The 15,677-nt window shown below is 35.3% G+C and overlaps 1 long non-coding RNA gene and 1 pseudogene across 1 annotated transcript in view; both read right to left on the bottom strand.

Moving 5' to 3' along the window:
• LOC103095794 (uncharacterized) overlaps positions 1-11,199 on the bottom strand; it is a 31,090-nt gene extending 19,891 nt beyond the window's left edge. The window contains exons 1-4 of the long non-coding RNA XR_008916128.1: positions 11,021-11,199; positions 10,415-10,481; positions 9,504-9,595; positions 387-424 (exon numbers count right to left, since the gene is read on the bottom strand). This is a non-coding gene — a long non-coding RNA (uncharacterized LOC103095794). The remainder of the gene's footprint in view (positions 1-386; positions 425-9,503; positions 9,596-10,414; positions 10,482-11,020) is intronic.
• On the bottom strand, positions 3,899-4,279 carry LOC100019534 (intraflagellar transport protein 20 homolog; annotated as a pseudogene).
• Positions 11,200-15,677: the final 4,478 nt, after the last annotated feature.

Raw genomic sequence — 15,677 nt, 5'->3', positions numbered from 1 at the left:
AGTTTTGTAAGTTATACATTGGAAAGGGAATAAGCATATATTAAATACCTACTATTTAGAGGTATTAAGTGCTTCTTAGAAAGGTTCCCACTTGATCCTCACAATAACCTATGAGGTAAATATATTTACTACCTTCATTTTACAGTTGAGAAAACTGAGGCAAACAGTAGTTGTCACTTGCCCAGGGTGATATAGTAAGTATCTGAGGTCAGATTGGAACTCAGGAATCCTAATACAAGTCAGATGTTTTTCCCCCATAAAAGGAAAATAAAATACAAAAATTGTCATAATTTAATAATTTTATTAGTCAGAAAGGAATAGGGGGGAAGGATGGGGAATAAAAAAGAAGATAGAGATTACTTTCCTTGATATTCCATTTGACTTACTATTCTGTAGCTTCCATGTGGGCCCCCAGTCCTGAAACCTAAAAGCAAGCAGCAAAGAAGAGAGAGTATCAAGCAAGCAACTTTCAGAATTCCAAGTCCATAGGCAAAAAAAGCCTGGGAAAATGAGCAAATGGCAAAAGAAACACTTAGCTCTCAAAAATTTCTATGGGGATAAAAAACAAAGCATATAACCAACAGGGAATGGTGAGATCTCAGCAACAACATACAAAAGTAAAATACCAATTAAACTACTAAGTAAGATTAGGAACTGGTTCTAGGTAAAAAACAAATAAATAGAGCATTGGTTCATTTGATTTAAACAAAAAAGGAAAAAAGCATAAAAATGCCAATATCAAAAATGGAAAGGGTCATTTCCTCTCTAATGAAGAGGAAATTAAAGCAATTATTAGGAGCCATTTCATCCAGTTTTAGGACAATAAATTTGATAGTCTAGGTGAAATGAATCAATAGTTATAAAAATATAAATTGTCAACATGAGCAAAAGAGGAAATAGGATACTTAAATACTTTCCACCTCAGAAAAAGTAACTGAACAAGTTATCAATGAATTGCCCAAGAAAACAATCCCCAAGGTCAGATGGACTCACAAGTTAAATCTTTAAAAATTTTAAGAACAATTAATTATCCCCAATATTATGTAAACTATTTGGCAAAATAAGCAAAGAAGTCTTAACAAATTATTTTTTATGACACAAATATGGTGCTGAACAAAAGTCAGAAAGAGAAAAAACAGAGAAAAATAATTCAAACCAATTCCCTTAATGATTGATGCAAAACACTTCATTAAATACCAGTGAGGAGACTACAGCAATATATCACAGTATGACCAGGTGGGATTTATACTAGGAATGCAAGGCTAGTTTAATATTAGGAAAACCATCAGTATAATTGACCATACCAATAATCAAACTAACAGAAATCACATGATTATCTCGAAACATGCAGAAAATATCTGACAAAATACAATACTCATAACTATTGAAAATACTAGAAAGCATAGGCAAAAATGGCCTTAGCTTAAAATAATAAGTAATATTTATTTAAAACCATCAATAAGTTTCATCTGCAGCAGGGATAAGTTAGAAGCCATTCCAAAAAGATCAGGAGTATAGCACAGATACCCATCATAATTGCTATTATTTAATATTGTATTAGAAATGCTAGTATTAGCAATCAGAGAGGAAAAAGAAATTGAGGGAAGTAGGCAATGCCATTCTTTGTGGATGATATGACAATATACATAGAGAATACTAGAAATTCAAATAAAATTAGTTGAAATGATTAAAAATTTGCTAAGTTGCAAGATTAAAAAATAAACACACGTAAGTCAACAGTATTTCTATATATTTCCAATAAAACTTAGCAAGAGTTAGAAGAAGAAACACAAAATAAAATACTTGGGAATCTATTTGCCAAGACAAATGCTGGAATTATATGAACACAATTACAGAACACTTTTGACACAAATATATTTAGATTTAAAGAACTGGAAAAAACATTAATTGTTCATGAGTAGGACAAGCTAATATAACAAATATGACAATTGTATATAAATTAATTTATTTATTCAGTGGCATACATATCACAAAAACTATTTTATATAACTAAGAATAATCATTTAAAAATTCATCTGGGAAGAATAAAATGTCAAGAATATCAAGAGAACTAATGAAACAAATGTGAAGGGTGGTGGCCTAGCAGCATCCAATCTTATATTATAAAGCAGTAATCATCAAACTGAAGTAGTACTGGCTAAAAAATATAAGGGTGGATCAAATGAATAGTCTAGGGTTAAATGACCTCAGCAATCTCGTGTTTGATAAACCAAAGATCCCACATTTGGGGATAACAACCCACCACTTGACCAAAATTGCTAGGAAAATTAGAAAACAGTATTGCAAAAATTAGATTTTGATCAATATCTTAGACCCTATACCAAGGTAAAGGTCAAAATGATTATCTGATTTAAACATAAAGAGTGCTATTATGAGTAAATTAGGTGAAAATAGAATAGTTTACCTGTCAGATCTATGGAGAAGGGAGGAAATTATGACCAACAAAGACAAGAGAACATTACAAGATGCCAAATGAATAACTCTGATTATATTAAATTTAAAAAGGTTTATATAGGAGGGAAGCAACAAACTGGGAAAATTTTTAAATAAAAATTCATTTGGTAAAGTCATTATTTCTCAAATACATAAAGAGCGAAGTCAAATTTATAATAAACCAAATCATTCCCCAATTGATAAATGGTCATTGGATATGAATAAGCAGTTTTCTGACAAAGAAATCAAAGTTATCAATAATCATATGAAAAAATGTTCTAAATGTCTCTTGATTACAGAAATGCAAATCAAAACAACTCTGAGGTACCATCTCACACCTATCAGATTGGCCACTATAAATGGAAAAAATAAATGTTGGAGGGAAGGTTGCGAAATTAGGATACCAATACATTGCTGGTGGAGTTGATAATTGATTCAAACTTTCTGGAGGACAAGTTGGAATGATACCAAAGGGCTATGAAAGAATGCAAACTTTTTATCCAGTAATACCACTGCTAGGTCTGTGTCCCAGAGATTTTTTTTAAAATGGGAAGGGACCTGTTTGCACAACAGTATTTAAAGTTATGCTTTTTGTGGTAGCAAAGAATTGGAAACTGAGGGGGTGGCTGAACAAAGTGTGGTATATAATGATGATGGAATATTAATGTGCTATAATGAATGATGAACAAGATGATTTCAGAAAGAACTGAAAAAGTTCTTCATGATCTGGTGCAGACTGAAATAAGCATTTCTACTTTGTTCTTTGACATACTTACTCTTTATAATTAAAAAATAATTTTTAATCTCTGCTTCTGTCAACATTATTATTATTTTTTAATTTGTCCTCTAGATTTAGGCTGGTCCTCAGGAGACAAGTATTCTGAACACAGGATGTCTTCTTGAGACCCATTTTTGAAATTTTCCAACTTGATAACTGCCAGGCTATACGCTCCACTTGTATAACCTCTGACAATCCAATTTATTAATGTTGCATGGAGTTTTTTACTTCTTGCCTAATACTGATTTTTTAAATTAAATTAAATTTAATTTTTATTGTTTAGAAACAATAATTCATTGCCTTATTTCTTTCAAAATGGTAGGCACTTCAAAAAAAGGACTGGTGTTTACAGGTGTATCTATAGGTCAGACAACACAGGAGAGTCCACAGCAAAGATGGTCAGCCCTCCTGTCCCTGGCTTCTGGACAGGTAAAATACTGGTTACTGCAATCTGGCTACAAATGGTCAGGATTCTAAAGAGTTGCATTATTTCCTTTCAAGAAGGCATGGTATTTGTTATGATCCTGAATTGCATATGTGCACACGTATTCATCAAGTTACTGGAATGATAGGGGTTTCTCTATGTAGGGGTATTTGGGGGTTTTGTTTTGGGGGGGTTGGTAAGGTTTTTTTCTTTCTGTAAAAATACAATTATTTCTGAAAAAATTAGTCAATAAATTTATTTTGTTCTGCTTCTACTTTACACAAAGCTTCATATTCAACTTGATACCTTTCTAGCTGCCTTTTCTTATCTGCTATTAGAGCCTAGTGCTGCTGCTGTTGGGCCTCCCTTTGCTTTGCTATGGATTTAAGCAAATTATGTCCTCCAATTGCCTTCATCTTCTCATCTTCAGCTTCTTTTGCAAGTTGGTCCACAAGCTCAATTAGGCCACCTACTATTTTGTTAAACTGGCTGATTTTGTCCACAAAGTCCTTGCATTCCTCCTTGAGTTCTATGGTCAGCTAAGTTACCTTAGAGTTGAAAACTCCAAATTTGTTCAGCTCAACAAAATGAAGACCTGCAGCAGCCAGGATGTCCTTAGCCATGGCTGCTGTTGGGGGGCCGCTGATGCTAGGTGGGTGTGGGAAACAATGGCTCTGCTCTCTGGTCTGTAGCTGACTCCACTGGCCTGAGCTGCCTGCTGGGGCTGCCAGGGCTAAAGCACCCTTTTACTTCATACATCATTTCCCCACAACCAGAGCTCACCTCTGGAAATGGATCAACCTCCTAATACTGATTTTAAAATAATAATTTTTTTCAGAGACACTTTGTCTCTTTTTTTCTTTCTTTTATGTAATTGTTTTCTTTTTTAGGAAATATTTTTACCACTGATTTTTGAATCTTCTCTTCCACTCTATCATTTTTTGTAAGTTGTTCTTTTATTTAACATTTTTGTGGCTAGTTTACCAATATGTTAATTGTCTTTTTATAATTTTCTTCCTGATACTTTTGTCACCACCATCTAGTTCCACCACTGGTGTTTCATCAATTCATAGTCCAGTCCCCCCCCCCTATATTATATATTCCTCTTTCTTGTCTTCTAAGTTGTCTTGACCTGGAAGAATTTCTTTCTCTAAACTTTTATTGACTATGCTTCTCCAGGATTCAACTTAAGACATTACATTAAAATTCTTAGCAGGGGTGTGCAGGAAGAGAGATGAGTGCTTCCTCTACTCCATCATCTTGGTTCCATTCCCTTCCTTCCATTTTTCAATATAGTCCTTCTTATCAGCAAATGAATGTGTTGATATTCTTATAAAACCAGGACACCAGATCATTTACCTGTGCTCTGTATTCAGAAAATCTTTTCAAAGTGGACCCCCAGATATATGATATATGCATAGAGGATGAGTATCTCAGATAGAAGCTACAGCAATACTAAAAAGGTTTGATCTTGGGTTACTCATCTTCCAGCTCCTCTAGTGAACTACTATTAGCTATCTACAAAAAAAAAAAAGTGTATTCTGCTAGGTTCCAAAGAGAGTGATTTTCCTTAGCCATTCAGTCTTTTTTTTTGTTAGATGCAGAATATAAGTCCAAGTATTTCTGACTTCAAAGTCAGCTCCCAGTGCAATTGGTACTGCTTCACAAGCAGAGCAATAAAATATTATATTAATATTATTGTAAGTTACTATTTTTTCATATGGAACTTTTACCTTGTTATTCATCATTGCTGTTGACTCCCATAATATAATTATCTCCTTGATTTATTGATATAGATCAGTAAAATTACCTTAGAGAACTGAATAGTAGGGAAAAACACTCAGTGATTGAATGACTTGCCTCTGATCACTCAGCTAGTGTGTGTCAGAAGTAGAATTTGAACTCTAGTTTTCCTAAAAACCCTTCTTAACAAGTAAGCCTGCTCTCTACTTTAATAGCTACTCTGCTATGAAAAAAACCTAAACAAATGAAAATGTTAAACTTTGATTAAAAAACATTATCAGGGATATTAACACTATATCCTTCACAGTGATGAAATATTTAGTTTTATTTTCAGCAGTATCTTTGTAGTCCTTCTTGTTTCATGACAACATTTTGTTGCTAATTACCATTTGTGAATTTTATAAAGACAGCTCAGTAATTAAGAAATGGTAGTAAAAATAACAGCGTACCCATTTCCGTGACAAAATAGGAAGAAAAACAGACAAATGTAAGCTATCAATCAATTAAATTATTTGAAAACTATTTAAATTAGGAGCAATCATTTACTACACAGTGCAAATAATCCTGTTATGGAAATGATAACAAGAAGGGGAATTATTCTGAGGCAGTAGGATGCTCAGCTGGAGGAGATAATTAGGTAATGAATGGTTAATTGGTAGAGTGAGGAGTTTGTGGTACAGGTATATTAAAGCAGATTAAAGAGTCCCAAGAGTAGAGCAAGGAAGTAGGCAATCAAGTGTATTAGCCAAGACACAGCCTCTACTTTTCTTAAAGAAACCTAATAGTATAATCTTTTTTTTTTTTTCTGAAAAACAAACAAACACTCTAATATATCTCACATATTCTAAAAAACATCTAGTGGAGACAATTAGAAGTTATTTAGAAACAGGAAAATCATGACAATTATGGCATCATTGAGAAGTGAATTATATATAAATGTTTCATTTTCATTCTCAGCACATGAATATATAATAACAATACTTTCTGAGGGGAAACAGGCTGCTGTTTATAAGCTTGAGTTTATAAACTTTTTAACAGTAGCATTGGCTACCTTAACAAAACTGATAAAAATGCTCCCTAGTGTAGTAGGCTACTAGGTAGAATTTTCAGGTGCAAAACAATAAATAATAAATTCTTGTTGAGTAAAAAAAATTACTCTCCACAGATATGGAACAAATCGGAAATTTCAAGTTGAATTTAAAGATCATCAAACAAATGGTCAAATAGTCATATAAATGACTATATGTATATATTTTGTGTGCCAATAGAGATCCTTAGGAGCAAAAAATCTTGTTATGCTATGAAGTGAATTTGGTTCCTTATAGATCCTTAATTTATATGTGTGGCAAGTACGCATGACAAATTTAGTCTACCCATTGACATAGGAGGTATTGACAAGAGTCTGAATGCAGATGAAAGCATACCATTCTCTACATTACTTCCTTCATTAATTTTTATCTAGTGTAAATGATATATGTTTTGCTTCACATTATTACAAACATGGAAATATACACACACATATATATACATAAACACACAAATACACACATGCATATATAAGATAACATATGTACAACCCATTTTATATTACTTGCTATCTCAGGAAGGGGAGAAAGGTGAGGGGGGAGAGAACATGGATAACAAAATGTCAGAAAATGATTGTTGACAATTGTATGGGCATGTAATTTTGAAAAAAAAAAGAAAAATATTTTTAAAACTATACACATGGCTCAGAAGTGCCATGGTAGGTAGAGGGGGAGATATAAAGATGACAAAAGAATTAAAGATGTGGACAAGAGAGAGGGATATTTATACCCTGCTTGTTAGACAGATAGTATAACACACTGAGACCAGTCTTAAAAGTATGATTTGTGACTTGCCCAACCAGAAGAAACTTATGATTACAAAGGAAATGGTAAAGAAAATCTGGAATCAAATCACTTGACTGCCAAACAAGTACTCCATCCCACACTCAAAACTGAAGTTTTCTTCCTTGTTTTCTATTATTATTTTGTCTGGATTCCTCCTCATTCCTATTATCCTCTACCTTACATTGTACTAATCTGTGTATGTGTTATATTCCCCTAATGAGATATCAACTCACTCAGAGCAGGGGAAATATCTTTTGTTTTTGTTTTTGAATCCTATTTCCCAGCACATTGCCTTGTACACAGTAAAGAATTCATAAATGTTAGTTTCATTGAACTGCATCATCAATTTTACTTTTCCTCATAATTCCCCTTCTTTGTATTATATCAGGTAATAAATGTATAGATTCTTCTGTAAGTTTTATGTGTTAATAGCAGTCTAATATTAAGTTTTGTTCTACTGATTATAAAAATTAAAAATACTATATGACAAAGAATTTTTTCTTTAGATATTGTCTTCAGTATAGTTTATTTCTTGCTGACACAAAGTATTTTGTTAATGTAAGTTACATATTATGCAAATTAGATTAGCATAGGCTTCTGGAGATCTATAAAGGCTCATGCAATTAAATAGAGATGGGATATTTTGAAGTTTAATTAGTGTTAAACTTGCATATAACTGAGCTTCATGAAGTTCATCCTCTTGGCAGAATGTAAAGTTCATAACTGCTGTAGAAAAAAATGTCTGTCACTGTAATTGTTATAATGTTGGTTAGGTTAGGGACTAAAATGTATATCATATGCTTAAAATGAATAATGATTAAAATTCTGCACTGAAAGGAGATTAGAATTCTAAGTATTTCTAATATAGTCTGGAAAATGACATTATGTGAACTTTAGGAAATGATAGAAACTGAAACATACAAGAAAACAATATAAATTTATGTAGTATAGCTTCAAACAACTTTTTGGCTAAATTTCATTTCACCTAGTAACTTACGAATGTTAGGATAGCCGATGGAAAGTTTGTACAAAAATGATGTTAAGAAGATAGTTTCAGATTCCTGACCAAAAAAACAAACACAAATGAAAGTAAAGAAAAAGTTAGTTTCTTTCTGAAAGGGGGAAAATTTGTTATTCCCTAATTATGCCAATTATAAGGTGGCATTTTTAAGAAAATACTGAGATACTAAAGAAAGAGATCCATACCAGCTTGCTTATTAATAATTTTATTAGTGTTAATTAGATTAGTTAGGTTCATTCTGGGAGCTTACTCACATAAGGCCTGTCCTCCTGGATGGCAGCAGGAAAAAAAAGTTAAGTGCCCAATCTCAGGGCAAGCCAGATATTATATAGAAAAAAAAACAAAGAAGGCATAGTGCCAGGAAAGGTTCAAGGTCATGTGCAAGTGTTCCCATAGGATAACTGGAGCTTCTTTTGTTATTTCCACTTACTTAAGATAGTTTATATTCTCTGTGGAATAATGGGTCACGTTCTCATTCTAGCTACCACTGTGCACTTTCTGAAAACTACTTGAGAGAAATTTGAAACTAATATTTGACTGGCAGCAAAAAAGTTTAAGTGGTATTTTGTTTATGAATTAATAGTATTATTGAGTCTGTTTTACAGTTCAAAATACAGTTTATAGAATTAGTTTCCTTTGTTCAAGTTAAAATATTTTTCTACATTTTCCAATTTAATTTTAGTTACTGGATGCATTCATCACATTCTCATTCAACACCTTGTCTAGGAAAATTCTCCATCCTAAAACTCTTGTCTCCAGCCTTAAATTTTTTCCCAGTAATCTGCAAATGTATTCTCAACTATATATATGTATATATATATATACATATATATATACACACATATATATGTATGAAATTTTGCCTTGCTCTGTCTGAATTGTAGCAATCTGAGATGCTAACTTGTTGGGAGGGTATCTGCTTAACCATTCCTTGTTATACTATGTGACAACAAATTAAATTCTGGCTGTTGGTTTATGGGAAAGAATTATGGAATAAACTTGCTCTTTCACTCTGGGAAAGAAAAAATAATTAAGAAAGGAATGTATAATTGTGAGTGTGTCGTGAATTATAACATTTTCTTGCTCTTATTAAATAGACAAATTTTCCTGATGGTTTAGTCACAGAATCACAAGATTTCAGAATTAGCAACGACTTAACTAGCCATCTATTGAATACTCTACTTCAAAAATAATTCACTATTTAAAACATACCTGATAAAAAGCAATTCAGGCTTTTCTTGAAAACTCCCAATGAAAAGGAACCCAGTACATCCAATTATTTTCCCATTCTTCACTTGAGGAAACTGAGGAACAAAGGTTAAGTGACTTGTACAATTCCTTCAGCAAATATTTCAATAACATTCAAATCCAGGATTTTGATCCTTTGAGATTTTGTGCTAACTCTGATAGTAGTAAAATAAACTATAATCTCCCACAAAATCTTGGGCTTATATTGTTTTATTTTTTAAATATTCAGCCTCTCCAACTGCCCAGATCTGGAGACAAATGACACAATACCTAGCATTCTATCCATTTTGACGCCTAAATAACTAACGCTTTATCTATTCCTCTATAAATCTTCCACTCTTAACAACTTACCTATCAATATCACCTAGCAGTATCCTCCCAATCTCCTTGTCTTGCAGCCTTAAAATCATTTTCAACTCCTTAGTCATTTTTAACAAATATACCCTATTATCAAATATTGCATTTTAATAACATTAAAATTTTCCTTTACCTACATTCATATAGCCACAACCCTGTATGTCTTTCATTACTTCTTCTATCAACTATTTGAAATAGCTTTCTACTTGTTTTTCTGACTTTGTGTCTCCTGTTGTACTTTGTATTATACTCGGCAATCTAAGAGATTTTCCTAAAGCTTAAGTCTGAACAAGCCATCCCCTACTTAAAAAATTTTAGTGAGGTCATTTAGCTGTTGACCAGGGCTCTGAATTAGAATAATCACAGAATCTCAAATTTAAAAAATAAATAAATAAATAAAATTCCTACCTAACTCTACTAGACTGATGCCGACTGTTTCACCTAAACATAACCTGCTCCCCGTACAGTCAGGGAATCTACTTGATATTTTGTGTGAAAGAAATCCCCAGGGGTCTTACCAGTGTCCCCCTGACTGCTAGCTTTACATCACGTGGCCTCCATACAGGATCTGGAGATGATTGAGTTCTGACCCGGAAGGAAAGGGGAAGGGTAAAAGGTTCAAGACAAGGAAGTGCTCTCTCTATTCTGGTGGAAGGCCTTGCAGGACTCGGGGTAGGAGCCATGAGGTGGAGCACCATGTGGCAAAATTAGAATATGATTAGAAAAGGCTTAAATCTCCCTGTATCTCTATGCTCTCTGTTTCAAGTAAGTTCTATAGAAATTAAGCTACCAGAGAATGTTAATTTACTTTAGTTTTTACAATTTTTGTTTGTTGACCTGAAGTTTTGAAAAAAGAATCCCCATTTTTTTAAAGCCTTTTAGTATAGAATAGAGAATAGGTCAGTTTTGCTCCTGCCCGTGCTGAAACTGCTGCCTTGCTTCTACTGATGAGGTGCCCACCATGGCTTGCCACTTCTCCCATCCTTGCTGCTGCTTCCCCCGACCTTGCCCTCCCCCGGCCTGGATTTTGGTAAGATTGACCTCTCATGGCCCCAGCCTTAGCTTAGATGAGGGTGGGATGTTGGATAGAGGAGCAGCAGCCTAGACCTCCCTCTCCCTGGCACCTAATAGCAGCGGTGGCCCCCAAGCTGTGAGGGTTGCTCTGGGTGTGCTTAGTATCTCGTCCTTGCTGCAGCTGCTCCAACTGCCCTCCCAGGGTCCCACGTGGGTCTCAAACAGTTCCTCTGCTTGGGGGGGGGGATCTTGGGGATTTGGGGGAGGTGCTGCTAGAACACAATTCAGCTTGGAGCTGAGGCCAGCTTGGTGGGAGTGGCAGGTCTCCTGCACAGCTAGAACCAGGGGTGGGCCCAGAGCAGGGGCCCCTGGTCCCTATGCAAATTATCCACCTCTGCCTGGCTTCTGAGCCTATCCTAACCCAGGCGAGCTTCCATGATCCTGGCTGTGGGGGTGGGGACTAAAGCCCCAGCCCACACTGAGGATCTCCCCTGCCACCAGCTGGACCCTGACCTGCCAGCAGGAGGTTGAGGCTCCCTGCTGTGATGAAAGGCTCACAACAGTCAGTATATGCAGGTGCCATGTGACGTGCAGGCAAGAAGTAAAATGCAGCCAATTTAATTTTAAAAATTGTTTAAATAATAGAATTAAATGCAATTGAATATATCAGACTGAACTGAATCAAACTGAATAAAATTTGAATGAAAGAATTAATACTTAAAAATTAGTAACATTAAATTAAATTAAAACCAATTTAATAAAATTGAACAAAACCCAGTTAAGCCAAACTAATTTAATACAATATTAATTAATCTGATATACTAATTCAGTGCTTCATTATTTTAGATATCATAATATTTTTTCAATAATAATATGTATTTATTATTGGTACCATTGCCTTGCAATTACTAGTGCCTTCTATTAGTTTATTATTTAACCCTACACTAGTATAGTAACTTTCTACAATTAAAAGTGAAATAAATTTGTGTCTCAAAAAATTTTTTTAATGTTTTTAATGTCATTATTTGAATTGTCCAGTCAGCAACAGTCAGAACAGCTCCTTACTGACTCCTGACAGTAATAGACAAATTAGGACAGAAAGGCTAGAAATTTTCCTTCTAAATTCAGGGTCAAAAGATTAGACAGAATGGGAAATATTGCAACAAATCAGAGGAAATCAGGAAAATTCCTCCAGGTTCAGCTCTGCACAAATTGTTGAATTCTTGGGATGATCCTAATTTTCCAAAAGAATATAGTATGTCAAGGAAGGAAGCAAAGAGATTTTGTAAAGCCTGGGCAGTAAAATCCTTTAGCTGGCCAAGGGTATGGTTCTTTTGATTTTAAAGTTTTAAAAGCACTAAAACTGGTCATTTGCCATAAGAATTCTAAACACTCTGCCTACTGGTTATTGTGGGCAAATATGGATGAAAATTCAATAAAACCCACTGAAAATAACTTGGTTGCATCTGAAAACCCTGACACATTGCCCTCATTGCCTTCCAAATAGAAGGCTATTCCTTCTTTAGATCTAGATCATTCTGACTTAAATCCTTCAGTTCCTCTTCCTAAACCACTAGTTAAATCTAGCAAGAAAGACACCCTTTTAAGCTTCCCATCATGCCTGTGTGGAGGCTCTTCCTCCTCCTACTGATCCAAAAGGACTTGACACCTTCAGCCCCTCCCATTTTCAGACCCCCCTCATCTCCCACCCCTCCTATCTTCTTTTCTCCCAATCCTCATCTCTACCCTACCTTACCATCTGTCCTTCAACCTACCTACCTTTATTTTTGAGGCTCGGAGTCTTTGCCTTGCCCTGCTCATTTCTTCTCTTACTTTGCACAGCTTCTCCCTCTCCTCTACCCAGTCTCCACCCATCTTCCCTCTGCCCGCTCTCTCCCACCTCCCAATCATCCTTCTCCTCTTCCCTACTCTACTCCTCCTCTCCCTACCCTCCTTTCCCTGACTAACCCCACCCATTCTACCCTGTCTCTTCCACTCCTCCTCACCCAGACCCCTGATCTCCTCACTATCTTCCCTGCCCCCACTAGATCTCTATGGAAATTAAGGTAACATAGTATTAATTTAATTTAGTTTTTACAATGGTCAAAACAGAAAAATGTACAAACTTTTGCAAAGATGATTATGCTCACCATGGATTTGTGGAATCTGTGCACACTTGCATAATATTAAATCCAGTGGACCAAAAAAATGACCAGCTCTTATTGACAGAGAATTCAGCAATACTACATTCAAATACCAGTTCTAAATGAAACAATGCTGGCAAATGAGGGTGGGTTTACTGAAGTCAGAGCTGGATAGAGAGATTGCCATCATGAGGAGTGGCATGGAGCTAGAGAAGTTTTTCCAATCATATTTAATCTGGTCAACAAGCTTGTGTGCCTTCTAAAAAGAAGTAATTCACAGGCTCATGATAATTGAATTGTCTTTTGCAGGAAAGTGCAATGCTACCATCATCATTGCAAATTTTCCCAACATGAAGAACCATGATGAAGTCAAAGAAAAAACTTAATAAGATATGGACAACCTCTTAAACAGTGTGTAAAAAGAGGATAAGCTTGTAATTCTCTGACTTAAATGCAAGGGTAGGCACAAAATATCAGACATTGCAGGTCGTCCTTGGGAAGTTGAATGGTCACTTGCAATTGAGGATTTGTGCATTTTGTAAGCTTCTCATCTCCAATATTGTCTTCAATTTACCTAAATAAAATAAAACGATGTGGATGCAATCTCTCAAATAAAATAGTGCCATTTAATAGACTATGTCATTTTAAGGAGAAAGGACAGCCAGGATTTGAAAGTGACTAAGGTGACATGTGGTGCCAAGTGTCAAACTGAACGCAGACTTATCTCTCCAAGCTATATATACATCCTTTTCAACAAAAGTGGCAGCCACAAGGCAAGACAACTACCAAGAGACTTAATGACAACAGCTTAAAGTGTTTCTTAGTACTTGGAACAGTTTTTTTTTTCCTGACTTGGTGTGCAAGCTTATTGAACACATGTTTGGCAAAAGTGGAGCAGAAAAAAAGTGGGCAACTTCCAGAGATAAGTTGGGTAGCACTACATTTGGGCCAGAATACTCACAAACATCAAGATTAGTTTGCCAAAGATGATGGGAAAATTTAGAAGCTACTAAAAAATGAAAAAGAACTCCACAGCATTTACCAACAGGATAGCTCATCTATTTCTAAAAAAGTGCTATTTCTAAGTAAAGTGCAAATGAAGCCTAGAAGGACAGAAGATTTTTGGCTTAGTAAGAAGAATTATGAAATTCAGTTTTACACTTGTATTGATGGGGAGTAGGAAAAAAGAAACATTGGAGGAAATGGAATGTTGAGAGCTCTACAGTTGCTTGAGGCAGGAATGACATTTGGAAACTGGATGAGTACTTCTGGGAAATCCTCCTGAGGAGGGGTTCTTGAGCAGGGAGACACAGAAGGGAGTGGAAGGAGGAGCTGTTTCTCTGGGCCATTTCAAGATACCTTTGGAGATTTCTGTCACTGACAGAAATCTTAATATTGCTGGTTCCTGTTAACAAACCAAATTTCTCAGAAGACTTCCATTCCATGAACTATTGAGATACTGGCATCAAATTGGTGAGCAGTGCTTTCTCCCCCTTACTACCTCTACCCTACCTGTAAGAAACACCTTTTACTTCAGTAATTAGATTATTTAGAAAAAAGAATTAGGGTGACCTACAACCCCTCCTCTACCTACTTCTTTTACCCCAATCTCAATAAATCAAAATAAGTAATCAGAAGTGACTTTAAACTTGTTAATGTCAAGGGAATAACCTCATTGGCAGACTCTTCTTGCTGCCAGTTTTCAATAAGACATGAGGCGGAGGCTTGTGAGCACCCCAAAGTAGTTCATAGTCGGATTGGGGTTCCACAATTTTCCTGTGGAGAAGACTTCCCCGCTGCTTTTGTGGGCTGGCACAGCCTTCAAGGGGCAATCCTTCACTGAGGGGAAATCTCCATTGTATCTCCCTCAAATAATTCAGGTTCTCCAGGAGAGGGTAGTGAGGGAAGCCATTTCAACCTTTTCCTCACTGCCTTCAACTCTTATTTCTCCATCTAAGGAGTGAGAGTCCCCCAAAATTATAGTTAGCTGAGTCAGTTTTGGGGTGGAACCTGCTAAAGGATAATAGGAATTTATTTTAAAAAGCAAAACATTTCTCAGGGTAGAACTGGGAGGTAACCATTTTGTTTTTCCACTCACTACAGTATCCTAAGAGGTTAAAACGCCTCAGAGAAGAAAATTTTAAAGGGGAAGTAACACAGCTAGTACAAAATCAGACAGAGATACAAAACAATGGAAAAGTCTATAATAACAATGCTATTTGGAATATTCAGCAGCATCTTCTTGCAATACAAATTATCAATGCTGTATAGCATATGGGTGGAAGTGATTCCACAATACATCTTAGGAATCATCACCATTTATGACTCATACCAATGGCTAAAAATAGAACTGAAGCAACTCTTTGCATTCTTGCCTACAATCTTTGCAGTCATATTATCCTTCCTACAGTTCTATTACTGTCTAAAGAAGCTAATCAAGAAAATACTTGGGCAAAAGGAAGATAATGAGATACAGATCCTAACATTAAAAGAAACAAATAACCTAATTAGAAAAAAAATAGAGATAATGGAAAACAAAAAGGGAGAACAAACACTAAATGTGGCAACACAAATTGTAGAAGCAATAAAGGCAGAATTGCAAATAGCTAAAGAGGAGGTAGAG

The sequence above is a fragment of the Monodelphis domestica genome, chromosome 2 (assembly GCF_027887165.1).
Source record: "Monodelphis domestica isolate mMonDom1 chromosome 2, mMonDom1.pri, whole genome shotgun sequence".
Classification (NCBI taxonomy): Eukaryota; Metazoa; Chordata; class Mammalia; order Didelphimorphia; family Didelphidae; genus Monodelphis; species Monodelphis domestica.
Note: the sequence above shows the minus strand (reverse complement) of the source record. Positions and strands in the feature narration are given on the sequence as shown.